The 18,243-nt window shown below is 41.9% G+C and overlaps 1 pseudogene; it reads right to left on the bottom strand.

Annotated features, from left to right (window-relative positions):
• Nucleotides 1–15,025: 15,025 nt before the first annotated feature.
• Nucleotides 15,026–15,143, bottom strand: LOC126095297 (5S ribosomal RNA; annotated as a pseudogene).
• Nucleotides 15,144–18,243: the final 3,100 nt, after the last annotated feature.

Genomic DNA, 18,243 nt, shown 5'->3' with positions numbered 1-18,243 from the left:
TAATTCTAACAGAACCACAAGTCCCACTGACCTCTCTGTTCTAACAGTTTTGACGCGAAACTACAGTTCGCCTCATGTTCAAAATGGTTCAAATGGCTCTGAGCACTATGGGACTCAACATCTTAGGTCATAAGTCCCCTAGAACTTAGAACTACTTAAACCTAACTAACCTAAGGACATCACACACACCCATGCCCGAGGCAGGATTCGAACCTGCGACCGTAGCAGTCCCGCGGTTCCGGACTGCAGCGCCAGAACCGCTAGACCACCGCGGCCGGCCCCATGTTCACTTACGACGATGTATACCTCGTAAATCGTACTCACACAAATATTGTAGCACTTCCAGTTCACCAAATATATGCTTGCACACTTGCACTATTAAACAATACTCTTTGTCGAAATCAATCGGCGCAAAAAAGAATTCTCAAACGACCACATGGGCCACCCTCAAGTGGGGCTCGCTCGCCACTCACTCTCCAAAACGACTGACCAACGACTGACCCCTGGCCAAGATGGCCGCTCGCTTATATAGGCTCGGACGTCAACCCCCCTGGTTATTTGAGTACCAATCCCACCAGTTAAGGTTACAAATTTTGATACATACATCCCTCGATAGAAATATGCACACCATCGGAACAGCACTAAAAAGTACATCTTATCTACTGTGTTACATTAATTACTAGGATTATTGTATCGCCCGTAAATCAAGTTTTAGTTTTTGCAAAATTTCGCCACTTTGTGCAAATTTGTTTGTTGACACCTGTGCTGCAAAATTTTAACATAGAACTGCATATAGCACGGTTTTTAGACGTAATCTAGAGCGATCTGCACATTGCGCTGCTCAAAGTCTTCATATCTATAATAATTAATTAATTATGGGCGATAAATGTTAATAATAATTTGCAAACAATGAAAACTATTGCAAGTTAAGTGGATAGTATAACCCAAATAGTTTGTGATGCCACCAAAATACTATTATATAGTGCCGTTCTTTACGTCATGAATTTTCTATTCAATTTTATAAAAAAATTTCCCTCAAACTTTGTTTATTGCTCTTTACGCGATTAATTATATATGAATCTTAACATATGACTACGGCAATCGATCCGCTATGACGAAAAGTTTTTAATGTGTGCTCGCCCATCCCTGTAAGTTGTTATTTACTATTTTTATTAATCTTTAAGTATTCTTATTATTAACCGATTTTGAGGTTACTATAACTTTTGCGACCGTTGTATATCTCGCCCGGGCGCGCCATGCGCTTCCGCGAATCGCGCACCATGTAGCGCGCTGACTCTCGACAAAGCAATCCTTGCATACTAGAAATATTCATCTAGTAATGGGAGTTTGTACCGTCACAAACTTTAAGAACAGAAATCTAAGCATATGAATTTTTCTCAAGTGATGTAACAAAGCGGCCCATCGAAAACCCTTTATTATAAGGATTCTAACTTAAAGGCAACACTTCAGATATTGCGGCCATGTCACCAATGTTGTCGTTACAAGTGAAAGTAAGATTTAAGAAAAGTGACATAGATTATGAAATCGAGTAGTAACACTCTGTAATTGTAAATGAAAATATATTGAGCTAAATAAACCTGTCACAGAACAAGCTGAATTAAGTCTGGCTCTCCTTCACATTAATCACAATAAAAGACGATCGTAGCTTGCCTTACTAATTACAGTGTCGTTGATCATGTGATGCCAAAAAACAACCCCGCGAATTTTTCATGTCTCTGGTTCAAAAATGGTTCAAATGGCTCTGAGCACTATGGGACTCAACTGCTGAGGTCATTAGTCCCCTAGAACTTAGAACTAGTTAAACCTAACTAACCTAAGGACATCACACACATCCATGCCCGAGGCAGGATTCGAACCTGCGACCGTAGCGGTCTTGCGGTTCCAGACTGCAGCGCCTTTAACCGCACGGCCACTTCGGCCGGCCATGTCTCTGGCTAAAACAGTATGAGCGTGGCGTCAATAAAGCTACATATATTTGGTGTACTTGGAGCAGAACTGTGCCACTGCTGAAACCCGTAATTGAGCGTAGATACCAGATGCGACTTCTTAATTCTTAAGCATTAACAAACGTTTATCACTAATATTGTGTATAGATGTCAGCACAAAGTGTCAAGTTTTACGAAGCGTGCTAACAAAAACGTCTTGCACTGTCACTGACCTCTGGCTACTTCTGCCCTGCTGAGTCTGCCTACGGTAAAGTCTTTTCCACCTAAAAGGTGTTTCCAAGACGGAACGTGACGAGCCCACCCTCCACCCCCGTCTGTGTCAGCATTATCTGCCGCGTCTGCCTACATCGAATTTTCCCTCGAAGAAAAGGCGTTCCTCAAACGGCAGCGATAAGGGCAAAAGTTCGGCATCCTTCAAGCCCAATAGCTTCCTTCTTTCTTATGCCCGTATCACTTCTTTTTTGCAAGTTAAGGATGAGCTTCGATGGTAAACAGATGATTAGTTTTATGTTCTTAAATCTAGAACAATAATTTAATTATACATTTACGACTTCACTTAAAACTTTACAAAAATTTAAAAAATAAGTACGTTAGGTCTCAACTTCAGACTACATACAAGAACAATAGCACTATAGCCGCGCGGTCTCAGACGCCTTGCCAAGATCCGCGCATCTCGACCCGTCGGAGGTTCGAGTCCTCCCTCGGGGCCATGGGTGTGTGTGTGTGCGTATGTCGGCCTTGGGGGAAATTACTTTAATTTAGATCGAGTATTGTGCAAGCCTAGGGACCGATGACCTCAGCAGTTTGGTCCCATAGGAACTTACCACAAATTTCCAAAATAACACTGTATTTACAAAATAAGCACGTCAGATCTCAACTTCCCACTTGTAACCTCCCCCTCACTTATCGACCTTAATGACAGTGAAAAATTAAACCGCGTGCACCAAATGAAATTTGGGAAAAGCAATCGTCACCGAAGTTAATTTGTCGGTAAAGAAGGAGGAAAGGGCTACATCTAAATGAAAGGAAAAATGCAAATGAAACTGGTGGAAATTAATTTTGAAAAAGGATAAAGTTAATAAAGAAAGTAAATGTGCGGTCGTTACTTTAACAATTAACTAGCGGTAATTTGATATTTGAGATTTTGGGAAAATTACGGTCGCCAGTCCTATGGACAAGTACTATAATAAGTGAAAATGAAAGATTAATGCACACATAATTATCACTAAAAGCATGGCAACTGAACGTTGACACGTGTTGTGTGAAAACTGAATGTTTGTCAGAAGAAATAAATTTCGCTACACTCTGACTTAATTTAGCAAAAGAATTACTAAAACCGGAAAATCGAAAGTTAATTTAGTGACTGAAATTAATAGTTAACTTTGTTTCATAAGCACTACGAAATTCAATAAAATAAGGTTAGTCTTAGGCTACCTCAACAATCATTTCAAAAGCTACTTGAATCTACGCAATTTAGGAATAAGAGATTTAACTTTGAACTTGAATTAAATGATTCCGAACAATTAACAATAGTAAAATTTAGTACGTACCAAGCTGAGCTGCAGTCACAGGTAAGCTAAAATATGGTAACAAAACTCGCACCCTTAATTTCTGCTTGTGTAATCTAAATATTGTAGCCAGCTATGAATACTTTAACTGAACTTTGAAATTAAAGCAGTGAAATGGAATGATATTACTTTAATGCTGGCGTCTGAATTTCAACGACACTCGGGTTCATTCCGGAAAAGGAAGGGACCCTGCTTCGTAATACAATTGGGACAATGAGCAACAAATGTTCATGCTAACTTGCCGTAATTTTGTGAGACAAATTGAACAGTTTGAAAAGCTCAGGTCTGCCATACAGTTCTAAAACTTTACGTGCTTCCAGTCTTCCTTGTTGGTTGATTGGAGGTTTGAAGCCGTCGATCGAGGAGGTGGCGACAGTCACTCATTGTCGGCCGTCGCTGTTGCAGAAGCTGGATGTTGGCGCGCCTTCTTCTCGACAGTCACCAGGCGAAACGGTCTCTTGGTGTGCGCCAGCTAATGCTTCCCGTCCACGACACCGTGTCAAAAACTATCATAGCAAGTCGAGCGCAATTACATGCTGCCAAACCCCGAAAGCGCGGCTACTCGCGGGAGCTTCTCACAACACACCTGCTCCACTGCACCACCCCAGCCAGACTCCACTCTGCCCGCGCTGCACGAGGCAGAGTTAACACTACCAAAGAACCTAAACACTTTGGTTCTTCACACGACCTATCGATGTACTCGTTCGATAGCATAGTTTTCCCTAGGCCAGATCCAGCGTAAAAATACAAACAATACTTACAAAACAAATCAATTATACATCGACATAAATGCATATATATATATATATATATATATATATATATATATATATATATATATATAGTAAAACACTTACAATATATAAACACACAGAAATGTCATATCTTCAGCTAACAAAATAAGAAAAAAAATTATAGTACAATAGATGGAAATAGGAGGATATGCACTGCATACAAGAACAATAACACTATTCCGTTATAAACCTACAAAATTAAGTTATTGTGTCACGACCAACTCTAAGCTGACTAACACGTTTGCACAAAATGTGAGATTTTTAGAGTCTTGTTCCCCACCCCCCCCTCCCCCTTGATAAATTTCTGAGGACGCACACATGGCGGTGCCACTTTTTGGCTCCTCCGTCGGCGTTGTTGTATGAGGTCATGTGAACCAGGACTGCAGTCATGTACCTCTAAAAAACGTTAATTATATAATTTCTATATTTTCGGGATCCTAATGAACACTTTATGAGTACCCCTTCTAAAATAAATTCCAAGTCTTTCATGTTGTTGTTGTTGTGGTCTTCAGACCTGAGACTGGTTTGATGCAGCTCTCCATGCTACTCTATCCTGTGCAAGCTTCTTCATCTCCCCGTACCTACTACAGCCTACATCCTTCTGAATCTGCTTAGTGTTTTCAACTCTTGGTCTCCCTCTACGATTTTTACCCTCCACGCTGCCCTCCAATACTAAATTGGTGATCCCTCGATGTCTCAGAACATGTCCTACGAATCGATCACTTCTTCTAGTCAAATTGTGCCACAGGCTCCTCTTTTCCCCAATTCTATTCAATACCTCCTCATTAGTTATGTGATCTGCCCATCTAATCTTCAGCATTTTACTGTAGCACCACATTTCGAAAGCTTCTATCCTCTTCCTGTCTAAACTATTTATCGTCCACGTTTCACTTCCATACATGGCTACCCCCCATACAAACACTTTCAGAAACAACTTCCTGACACTTAAATCTATACTCGATGTTAACAAATTTCTCTTCTCCAGAAACGCTTTCCTTGCCATTGCCAGTCTACATTTTATATCCTCTCTACTTCGCTCATCATCATTTATTTTGCTCCCCAAATAGCAAAACTCCTTTACTACTTTAAGTTCTCATTTACTAATCTAATTCCCTCAGCATCACCCGACTTAATTCGACTACATTCCATTATCCTCGTTTTGCTTTTGTTGATGTTCATCTTATACCCTCCTTTCAAGACACTGTCCATTCCGTTCAACTGCTCTTCCAAGTCCTTTGCTGTCTCTGACAGAATTACAATGTCATATCACACGGAAAAACAAAAAAATACAGAACTCTTTGAGCAGTATCCTATGTCACTCCACACTATAGTTGAGGCACCGGTCTGTTGACAGTCTAGCAGCACAACCTTCGCCTTCTTATTTTATATGTATAGTACGATCACCTGTGAGCTTTGCTTCTAATTCAGTTCTGTTCAGTTCATGCAGAAGTATAGTATGTAATATATAATGCTTTTGTTAAGACTAAGACGATACCCACTAAACTAAACTAATAATGTAATATTGAAAGTGCCTTACGAACACAAAATAGTATTCTTCCTAACTCTTTATGTTTCAGATACATTAATTGTGTAACATTTATCGTATTAAGCATATTTATCTGACGGTGTATTGCACAACACAGGACGACTTGCAGTGCCACAAATATCTACTGGAGATAAGGGAAGCTTTTACAGTAATTTATCAGCACACATTTCCTTTAGTGGACATTCCCCGCAAACAGAGTAACTTCTAATTCAACAGCTAAGAATGTGGATCGCTAAGTAAATCTCTGTCCTCTATAGACAGTGCAGTGATGTTTAAGTCAAATTAGAAACTTTGTTTCTCTCTCGCAAGGTTACTGCGATGTGTGTGACGGATGATCCAAGTTTTCTTGTATGGCTTGAAATTCCGCATACGACAGCAGTAACGTTTCGGCCGTAACGCGGACTTCCATCTTCTGTTGCAGTGGTGCGGCAGGACTACGAGGTGCAGGTGTACCGTGCGCATGCTCTGCTAGGCAACACGGCGGTGCTGCGCTGCGTCATCCCGCCCTTCGTCCGGGACGACGTCTCCGTCTCCTCCTGGTTCCGGGACGACACCATCATACTGCCGGGCAGCCACGATGCAGGTGAGAACAAAGCCTCTAATCGAGGATAAGACATAACAAACGGTGTCGTTGGGAAATGCCTGTGGAGTAAGCAATCGAACTTCATCTGATTAGGAATTAGTCGTGGTGTTCCTCAAGGTTCAATGTTGGGTCCTTTTTTTTTTACCTTAATGACCTTTCGTCTGTTACATTGCCAGTTGCTAATTTTTTTTGTTTTCAGATGACACGAAAATTCCAATAAATAGCAAGTCAAGTAAAGATTTAGAAATGGCTACTAATCAAATTTTCAATGATATAAATAAAATCTTTAAAGCTAACTTAGTGTCATTAAACTTTGAAAAGACGCACTGTATGCAGTTCAGAAACTGTAAGAGGTTTCCTTGCATGGTATGTATAACATAAGAACAGATGCAGATCGATGTGGTTGACAGTGTTAAATTTCTGGGATCATAACTCGATAGTAAATTCAATTGAGAAAGGTATACCACAGACTTACTGAAGCGCGTAATCAAGTCTGTATTTGCAGTGAGAATGATGTCAGGTACGAGAGATATAAACACAAAAAAAATTGCCTACTTTGCTTACTTTCAGTCTATTAAGACATATGGGTTCATATTCTGTGGTAACTCGTCAAATCGAGTAAAAGTTTTTAGCGTGCGGAAGCGTGTAGTAAGATTCAAATTGTTCAAATGGCTCTGAACACTATGGGACTCAACATCTTAGGTCATAAGTCCCCTAGAACCTAGAACTACTTAAACCTAACTAACCTAAGGACATCACACACACCCATGCCCGAGGCAGGATTCGAACCTGTGACCGTAGCAGTACCGCGGTTCCGGACTGCAGCGCCAGAACCGCACGGCCACCGCGGCCGGCTGTAATAAGATTCATTTCAGGTGTAAATTCAAGATCAATCTGTCATTTTCCGAAGTTCAATTTATGTTGCAACCCGGTACTGGGTTAATCTGTTCAAAACAGTTAAGAGCAACAAATGTTTCAGTTGCGCAGCTGGCGACTGACAGTACTCTAAAAAAAAAAAAAAAAGTCTTTATGTACTCTCTCTGACTTCACTTCCGTTTCAAAAGTTGTCCTTCATTTCCTTCATTGTATCTCGGTGGCTGAAAACATCGAGGATAAAGCGCGACAAATCCCTCTTGCTCCCTTCTCAGCTACAGCTTACCTTTCACGTGCTCTCCTTTGCCCCTCCCCCCCCCCCCCCTTATGACATCAGTCTGGTCTCTGTACACGCTGTAGATAGCCTTCCGCTCTACAGAAATACACTGTGGAACTTCTCGGTCCTCGCGGCGGTCTCGTTGTCTGTCCGATGTACCTGCCTACGCGTCCACCCCCGACATTACCCCATCCTTGCCCCCTATCCCTCCCCCCTTCCCACTCTCTCTCTCTCTCTCACACACACACACACACACATATACACACACACAGAGTTAGCTGAGCTGCCCGGCCCAGCTCCACGCCTACTGCGGCCCCCCGCAGTGAGCCCGCCTGCCACTGATGCGTGCCGCAGAGTAAACTCGGTTACTCACGCACACATACGCACACGCGGCCCGCTGTTTGATTGTGAATGACGGGCGGCGCGCAGCCGCGCGGACGCTGCATGCCTCATATATCACGCGCCCCGGGCTGTCTGTCACACGTACGGCACTGCGGCCCGCCTCTGTATTCTGACCGCCGCGCCGTGGCGCACAGTTTCGCCTCGGCCCGAATTACGGATATGCTGTGTGCGGTTGCGACTGTGAACCCCAGCGGCCTGCACAGGACACAACTGAACCGTACGGGGTGTTTCTGCACGCCGCGAGTGTCACCACCTACAAAACTATACCGCTTGTCACACTATTGCTGGGGCAAGCGAAAGGGAGCGAATAGAGGACAATGAAACGAGCAAATAATCCTAGTGACCACAGATACGGAAATCAATCGTTTCCGTGACACGAGGGGCCCACAAGTACACTCATGGCAACGTTACAACACTGTCGGTATCTAAGGCTACATTTACCTCGAAACACCGCAAGTGAGCCGTAAATTACGAAATAATAAATTGTCCTCGTTTCATTTTATCATCATTGACTCCGTATACTTAAGTACGGGTGAAATGCCCTGTTTAACCCACAGTACAGGACAAATAGAAAAAAATGTGGAAAGGGACCAAAATAAGGAGCTGTCAGTTACACTCGAATATACAACTTTATTATTTGATCAAAAATCACGAGAGCCCAAAAAACACACAGCTTTAATCTTTGGGACTTAATTACCAGCTGAAAGCCACTTTAATTTAAAAACGGCTGAAGGCCAATAACTTAAAACGCAAGCATGATCAGAAATTTAAAGGGCAAGCCTTACTTTAAAACAGTTCTTTAGTTAGGCTGAAGTAATCAAGTTAAATTCAAATCAGCTGAACACTTAAAACTCCAAACCATTATTTTTTTTAAATACCAAAGTCCTTACCTGAAACAGTTCTTTATTTTAGGCTGAAAGCCTTAAGAACAGACAACTGAAACTCAAACTTGCTGAAGGTCGAAGACTTAAATATTCAAAAAAATTTTAAAATGCCGAAGGCCTTACGTGAAACATTACTTTAACTAGGTTGAAACCCTTAAGAGTAAAACAACTCTAATTTAAAACACAAAACCGGCTACAAGCAATACTAGTACCAACAACAAGAACAAATTTTAAAAAATAAGGCAGAGGAAAAATTGGATGAAAATCAGTGTGGGTTTAGGCCTCTTAGAGGTTGTCAAGACCAGATCTTTAGCTTACGGCAAATAATGGAGAAGTATTACGAGTGGAACAGGGAATTGTATCTATGTTTTATAGATCTAGGAAACGCATATGACCGGGTTCCTAGGAGGAAGTTATTGTCTCTTCTACGTTATTATGGAATAGGAGGCAAACTTTTGCAAGCAATTAAAGGTCTTTACATAGATAGTCAGGCAGCAGTTAGAGTTGACGGTAAATTGAGTTCATGGTTCAGAGTAGTTTCAGGCGTAAGACAAAGCTGCATCCTGTCTCCACTGTTGTTCATATTATTTATGGATCGTATGGTGAAAGCAATAGACTGGCTGGGTGAGATTAAGATAGGTGAACACAAAACAAGCAGTCTTGCATATGCGGATGACTTAGTTGTGATGGCAGATTCTATTGAAAGTTTGCAAAGTAATATTTCAGAGCTAGATCAGAAATGTAAGGACTATGGTATCAAGATTAGTATCTCCAAAACAAAATTAATGTCAGTGGGAAAGAGATATAAACGGATTGAGTGCCAAATAGGAGGAACAAAGTTAGAACAGGTGGACGGTTTCAAGTACTTAGGAGACATATTCTCACAGGATGGCAACATAGTGAAAGAGCTGGAAGCGAAGTGTAGCAAAGCTAATGCAATGAGTGCTCAGCTACGTTCTACTCTCTTCTGCAAGAAGGAAGTCAGTACCAAGACTAAGTTATCTGTGCACCGTTCAATCTTTCGACCAACTTTGTTGTATGGGAGCGAAAGCTGGGTAGATTCAGGTTACCTTAGCAATAAGGTTGAGGTTACGGTTATGAAAGTAGCTAGGATGATTGCAGGTACTACTAGATGGGAACAATGGCAGGAGGGTGTGCACAATGAGGAAATCAAAGAAAAACTGGGAATGGACTCTATAGATGTAGCAGACAGGGCGAACGGGCTTAGACAGTGGGGTCATGTTACACGCATGGGAGAAGCTAGGTTACCCAAGAGACTCATGCGTTCAGCAGTAGAGGGTAGGAGGAGTCGGGGTAGAGCAAGGAGAAGGTACCTGGATTCGGTTAAGAATGATTTTGAAGTAATAGGCTTAACATCATAAGAGGCACCAATGTTAGCACTGAATAGGGGATCATGGAGGAATTTTATAAAGGGGGCTATGCTCCAGACTGAACGCTGAAAGGCATAATCAGTCTTAAATGATGATGATGATGATGAAGGCGGTCCACACAAGGGCGCCCATATGTTCGAGGGTCGGTCTGGAATTCAAACACTGACGCTCGCTTAGGTGAGACAGGCAGTCGGGCCAACCATTCACGATCTGGTGAAAACCCAGCCGACTGATAGTCAGTGGACCCACCGACAATATAACATCCACTTCACCTGACCAGGGCACAACAGGGAGTTGAATGGAACAACGCAGAAGATATTGCTGCTCAGAACCAATCATACACGGAACTGTCAAACTACACACCTTTATGGACAGCAGCAACATAATGAGGAAACCACACTGCCTGAAATTTACATCAACGGCCAGGGCAGGTAACTGGAACGTTACCGGCCACAAGGCAGAAGAGTCAGCTGGTGCACTTCAATTCAGATAACCAAATACAGTGAATGGCTCTGAGCACTATGGGACTTAACATTTGAGGTCATCAGTCCCCTAGAACTTAGAACTACTTAAACCTAACTAAACTAAGGACATCACACACATTCATACCCGAGGCAGGATTCGAACCTGCGACCGGAGCGGTCGCGCGGTTCCAGACTGAAGCGCCTACAACCGCTCGGCCACATCAGCCGGCTAAATACAGTGAAACTCCACTCGAGGGTGGCTAGAATTTTGCAACTTGAAAACCACGTTGTTGCTCGTGGGAATATCCCAACAGCCGACAACGAACTCCAAACGACACAATGTCAACAGTCTTGACTTGCTGGTAGGTGAAATCAAAACCAAACTTTCGTGTCCAGTTTCGGTGAGCGACGGACCTCATAGGAATGGGAACAGCGCCACACACTCCGACTCCGCGTAGAGACCGCCAGCGGGCCCGGCCAAACCTCACCCCGCCGAGATTTCCTCGCTGCTCCACGCCAACCGTCCAACTCGACAGAGCCAGTACACCAACAACATTTAAAATAACTTTTCATTCAAAATCACACAAACTACACACAGTTTCATGAACACTTGCACGAAGATCAAGACAATGTTAACGGCAGTGCCTGTACAATAACAGGGACGAATCACGAGTTGGCACACACACAGCCAACCCATAAGCGATCGCCGGCCAAATACACGTCGTCTGGCAAGACGACCACCCAACGACCAACCAAAGTGGTCCCCACTGCAATCATGTGTGTCGGCAACCGTCGGGCGAGCCACGGCGGCCTGGACCTCTACATCTACATCTACATCTACATCCATACTCCGCAAGCCACCTGACGGTGTGTGGCGGAGCGTACCTTGAGTACCTCTATCGGTTCTCCCTTCTATTCCAGTTTCGTATTGTTCGTGGAAAGAAGGATTGTCGGTATGCCTCTGTGTGGGCTCTAATCTCTCTGATTTTATCCTCATGGTCTCTTCGCGAGATATACGTAGGAGGGAGCAATATACTGCTTTACTCTTCGGTGAAGGTATGTTCTCGAAACTTTGACAAAAGCTTGTACCGAGCTACTGAGCGTCTCTCCTGCAGAGTCTTCCACTGGAGTTTATCTATCATCTCCGTAACGCTTTCGCGATTACTAAATGATCCTGTAACGAAGCGCGCTGCTCTCCGTTGGATCTTCTCTATATCTTCTATCAACCCTATCTGGTACGGATCCCACACTGCTGAGCAGTATTCAAGCAGTGGGCGAACAAGCGTACTGTAACCTACTTCCTTTGTTTTCGGATTGCATTTCCTTAGGATTCTTCCAATGAATCTCAGTCTGGCATCTGCTTTACCGACGATCAACATTATATGATCATTCCATTTTAAATCACTCCTAATGCGTACTCCCAGATAATTTATGGTATTAACTGCTTCCAGTTGCTGACCTGCTATTTTTCTGTGTATTCGCAGCACATTACACTTGTCTACATTGAGATTCAATTGCCATTCCCTGCACCATGCGTCAATTCGCTGCAGATCCTCCTGCATTTCAGTACAATTTTCCATTGTTACAACCTCTCGATACACCACAGCATCATCTGCAAAAAGCTTCAGTGAACTTCCGATGTCATCCACCAGGTCATTTATGTATATTGTGAATAGCAACGGTCCTATGACACTCTTCTGCGGCACACCTGAAATCACTCTTACTTCGGAAGACTTCTCTCCATCACTGCTGCCGCACCCCGACTGAACTTGGGTCGCGTGCCCACTCCAACACTGCCAGGTCCGAAATAACTGTTGACACGTTCGAACTCACTGGCAGATACGAACTAACTCCCAACACACGACAGTAGGAAAATAATAGCAGTCAGCAAAGATACCAGTAATACGCCGCTGCTGCCGCTCACGGGCAGGCAAGGGGGCAACTCAGTGACACCAGTAATGGAAATTAACGATGTGGTAGCAGTAAAAACAGGATGTCAAATGAGATATGGCACGAACTCGAGCCACGCACGGCTGAACGGGTATGCAGCGTTTTAAAAACAATCGGTCGTAGCTCGTGTGGCTCCCAGGTCCCCCGATTTCAATTACTTGGTTTTTTTGGTGTATGTGTGTGTGTGTGGGGGGGGGGGGGGGAGGGTATTCAAAAACTTCGGTGTACTCCAGCCCTATCCATAGTGTTAATGAATTCCACCCAGTGATTGTCAGTGTATTCAGAATACAGGCATACTTTGTATATTCGAGCGCGTACGGGTACAACTGAGGAGACGTTGTGCAGCCTATCTTCACATCAATGACAGGGATGGGAAAATCCGACCGGTGAAAACCGATACCGGCATGTTAGTTCTAAATAGCCGGTATTTTTCTGTATTTGTTTGGTCTCGGTTATAACAAATATTTGTCTTTTTTACTGATTATCAGGAATAATACCGACGTGTCAATTTTCGATAGCAGTAGTGCTAAGACGTTTTGTATTAGATAGAACTTCTTTTAAAGAACGAGTTTGGTGGGCGTTCTGTGGCTTCTGAAAGATTGATAGCGTCTTTGAATAAGGTTGTTCCTGATGAAAGGAGTCAACTTACAGATCAATACAATATAGAACGAGTATTTATGAACAGATTGGATAATAAGTATTTACCAATGCATTAGTTCATTATTGAAATTTCAAATATTGTCATGAATGTGTTCCTCGTGAATTTTATATTTTTCCCTCTACCTAAACTATTCATTTGTGTTTCTTAAAAGATCATTTTTGGTTTATTCAGCAAAAAATCATTTGTGTTCAAATTCCCGTTAAAAAGTGCAGATATATATTTGATTAAACGGCCTTTTCATTGGAAATAATTAAAAAAAAAGAATGCTAAAAAATTTTACGCAAAAGCTTATTACTTGTCTCTCTTTTCTAAGAAATAATAAAAACGCGAGTACTAAAAGCTTAACAAATCATTCAGAGCTTATAATAGAAACAGAAATTAGCCGATCTGCTGCCTGTGTCTTCTGGATTCTTTGCCTGCTTGCAGCATTTAGAAACGGTCAATTTAACACGAAAAATAGAGTGATTCAACCTTAGTTTGCACCCTTCAGCACTGAGTATCTGTAACGCTCATACAATGGTACAACCCTCCATTAAAAAGTGATTTTTTTAACAGAGATTTTAAAAAAGCAACGAGATATGTGTAGTGGTCTCTATTACAGTTACGTTGCACCTCGCTTTTGGAAGGAGTATTCGAAGAGCGAGTTAAAGACTGATGTCCTCGAGGGTCAGCAAGTCTCACTCCGCATTCTTTACTGGTACTTGAAACCGGATAGCCCTCAGTCTTTCAGCTGTTTTACAGTATTGAGAAAGAATCGGCCATTTTATAGGTTCAAATTGTTCAAATGGCTCTGAGCACTGTGGGACTCAACATCTGTGGTCATCAGTCCCCTAGAACTTAGACCTACTTAAACCTAACTAACCTAAGGACATCACACACATCCATTCCCTAGGCAGGATTCGAACCTGCGACCGTAGCGGCCGCGCGGTTCCAGACTGCAGCGCCTAGAACCGCTCCACCATCCCGGCCGGCTGACCGTTTTATAGGTATTTCTATTCTTAAACAAAACGCAATCAAAATGTAGTAAGTTGGCACACAAACCACAAAGCAAACTCAATAAATTCGTTCTTCATAGGTAGGAAACCCAAAATAAATACGATCTATCGGAAGCAGCAAATCAGTTTCGTTGCAAAAAAGTAAATCTGTACATCCCAGCTAAGTAAATTCACTGTTGGTTTGTAGTCGCAAAGATAAAACTGTGCCGCTTAATTCTATCACTGATGTAAACTTCCGAAAATACTTCTTTCACTGACGTAAAAGAACTAAGAGCGCCATCTATTGGTTCTTTGGTGTACTACGTCGTGATGATCATATCACTGAGGTAAACATCCGAGCTAATAAGCTGAGCAGACTTGTAAAACTTTAAATTAAGATACCTTTTTCCCTAGAACTGTGTCTGATCAAACAAAGACTAAATGTTTCCCCTGAGCTAGGCTCACCTTACCTGTGAAACAAGCAAGCAAGCACTCCGTCTTCAGGCCAAAAGTGGCCCATCGGGACCATCCGACCGCCGTGTCATCCTCAGATGAGGATGCGGATAGGAGGGGCGTGTGGTCAGCACACCGCTCTCCCGGTCGTTATGGTGGTTTTCTTTGACCAGAGCCGCTACTATTCGGTCGAGTAGCTCCTCAGTTGGCATCACGAGGCTGAGTGCACCCCGAAAAATGGCAACAGCGCATGGCGGCCCGGATGGTCACCCATCCAAGTGCCGGCCACTCCCGACAGCGCTTAACTTCGGTGATCTGACGGGAACCGGTGTATCCACTGCGGCAAGGCCATTGCCCACCTTTCCTGTGAAAACCCTGTGAAAATCCGTCTAGGAGTTTTGGAGATTAACAAATTCAAACAGACAGACAAAAGATTTTAAAAATAGTCTTATTCTATCCTGTTACACTCAATTTTTAGCAAAGATTTTCAATGAGCAGACACGACGGTTGTATCGTTTTATTCATTTATTCGAATAATCCTTGTGGAGGGTATGGTTAATCAATTCTGATTTTGATTCTTTGTATTTACTTTTGGTTGCTCCCAGACTCCCTTCATCCTTTTGAGAGTGTCTTTCCTTTTCTTCCTGGGTCCACTTCCTTCCTTTTGCAGACCCCTAGCTTTACTGAAATCCAGATTTTTTTTGTGTTGCTTCTCTAAAAAGTATTCTGTTATCTATCATGTCCATTCTAATTCCTGTGTGTTTCATATCTTTGTCAATTGCGGTGAACCATGTGGGTTTGGATTTGTAGCGGTTTAGTGAATTGAGGGTCTTGGGTAGTCTGTTGTTAACCATTTCGTACCTCTGGCCATAAAACTGTAATCTTCTTTTCTTCATTCCATCAGTTAACTTTACCATTTTCAAATAAAGCTCTCTGTTTTATCTTAATTTGTATTCAACGTTAGTATTACTTCTAGGTTCCAGCATTTCCCTTAGAATTCTTCTTTCAGCTTTTTCCAGTTTTTCAAGCTCCCTAAATATTGTTAGTTTAAGTGTTTCTGTTGCATACAGTGTTTTTCGCCTTCCCACTGTTTGATAATGTCTTAGTTTTGTGCTCCAGAACAAATTTTTTTTTTCTTGTATTAGTTTTTTGTCATTTGGAATACCCTTACCACTTTATGTACTCTCTTTTCTATAGTTATCTTTTCTCTTTTGTTGCTTGTTATCCGTTCTGCTAGGTATTTAAAACACTTTGTTTGAGATATTATGTTTTTATGAATTGTAAGATATAGAGAGGCATCTCTGATATTCGTCAGAAATGTGTTGTTTCAAATGAAAGTTTCAGTTTGTTTCCGTAGTTCCATGATTTTTTTTTCTTTGACACTATTCATTGAGTCAGCAATTAATGTCGCATCATTTGCAAAATCTAGACCATCTGCGGTTATTTTATTTGGGTTTCTTCCTAGTTGAGAACCCTTAATATTAATATATTTTCTCCATTCTCTCACTACCTTCTGTAATGCACAGTTAAAAATACGGGTGATAAACTATTACCCTGGCTTATTCCTAATTTTGCTTCAAAAAGTTTTCACAGCTCCCCTATAACTTTTACTTTTGATGTGGTTTTTGTCAGTTCCTTTAATTATTTCTGTTCTATTATTGTCTAGTCTGAAGTCCTTTAAAATATTAATCTGTGCATTTCTATTAATTAAGTCATATGTTTTTTTTAATCTACAAAAATTATCGTCAGCTTTATGATTTTCTTTCTTCCTATTATGTTCTTTAGATTTAGTACTTGCTCTGCACAAGATTTTCCCTTCCTAAATCCTGCTCGATACTCTCCTAGGTGTGAGTCGAGTATTCCTTAAAAGTGCCATGGGCAAGATCTTTTACGTCACTGGTAAGAGGGAAATCCCTCTATAATTGTTAGGCTCAGTTTTCTTTCCTTTTTTACGTAGTCTATATATTAAAGCCAGCGTCCATTCTGATGGCAAGCTGTTTGTTGTCCAAATTTCACTAATGATTTCTGTTGTCACTAGAGTGTTTCCACAATTCAGCAACTAAATTGTCTCCTCCTGTGCATTGTTATTTTTAAGTTGTTTCTTTGATTTACTCGGTTTTGCTCACATTGAGTTTGGTTGTATTTGGATTATCATTTTTTTTTTCTTTGGGAAGTTTATTAAAGTATTAAGTTTTCCTGTTTGTAAGAATGAATTTACATTAAAAGTGGCTACGTAATTTATGTTTCTGTATTTGATTTTACGCATTTGTTGTTTAAAGCAGGTTTCAGAATACTCCAACTCATTCTTTGCACGACGTTGTAGGCCCCCACAATCCGAATGCCTACCTTTCATTCCTTAGAAATGGGAGATCATATGCTCCCTAGGGTAAACTCTCTTACAAGGTGTTCTCTATTGTTGATTGTTTGTTGAATTAGGGGAACAAGTCCCCTAAAGATACTACTCATGGTTTTCAGCATAGAGGAACATGTTTCCAGCCGCACCTCTGGTGAAAAGATGGTGACCACATTGTCAAATTCATTGTGAATTTTTTCTTGTGTTACTTCCTCCACTAGTTCCGCCATTCCAAGATGCCTTCTTTCTGCCTTCAATACCATTGAATTCTTCAGTGTAACCCTAGCTCTCACAGGGTGCTGTGACTGAGCTACGTCAGCCCTGGTTACTCCTTCCTCATCACTTGCATGACGAGGCCCCGGGTTTGGGACTGGCATAGCACAGCTTTTATAGTTTTATAATCAGTATACATTAGTATACATTTGCTTGTTTCATGCCCTCTACTTGCTTCTGTCATTTGCACATATTAATATTAAACTCCCTGTAGGTTTCCATGGCCAGTATAAATTTGAAATTTGGATGTTAGTCTCCAAAATTTTAAAAACCTAAAACAGCTATAAAAGCAGCGTTTCGACCGTCTTTGATGCTACCATTTTCAGGGTGGCTAAACTGCTTAATTCTAGGGATGATCGTCCCTCTGGGATGGTCTTCCCTCTGTACACACCACCTTCACCAGGGTGGCTAAACTGCTTAATTCTAGGGATGATCGTCCCTCTGGGATGGTCTTCCCTCTGTACACGCCCACTTCTTTCAGTTGTCAGGTGTCAACACATGACAGCTTCTGGTATGTTATTGACCAGTTCGAAGTCAAAATCCTAGAGTAGCAGCTGCACAGTAAACCACTGCCTGTGCTACTCAGGTAGGTGATTAGAAGGAACAGCCAATGGATATATTGTACCCGAGAAGTTACTTTTGCTCCATAATGGCCTACCTAATTCTGGGATGGACACAGGCGCCCACGCTTCTTTGGAATACATTTCACATAAATTTTCTCAGCATGTTATAGTCTTAGGTGGAGATTTCAATTTACCGGATATAGACTGGGACAATCAGATGTTTAGGTCGGGTGGTAGGAACAGAGCATCGAGTGCACTATCCGAAAA

The sequence above is a fragment of the Schistocerca cancellata genome, chromosome 1 (assembly GCF_023864275.1).
Source record: "Schistocerca cancellata isolate TAMUIC-IGC-003103 chromosome 1, iqSchCanc2.1, whole genome shotgun sequence".
NCBI classification, from domain to species: Eukaryota; Metazoa; Arthropoda; class Insecta; order Orthoptera; family Acrididae; genus Schistocerca; species Schistocerca cancellata.
This window is presented reverse-complemented; position numbering and strand designations above follow the sequence as displayed.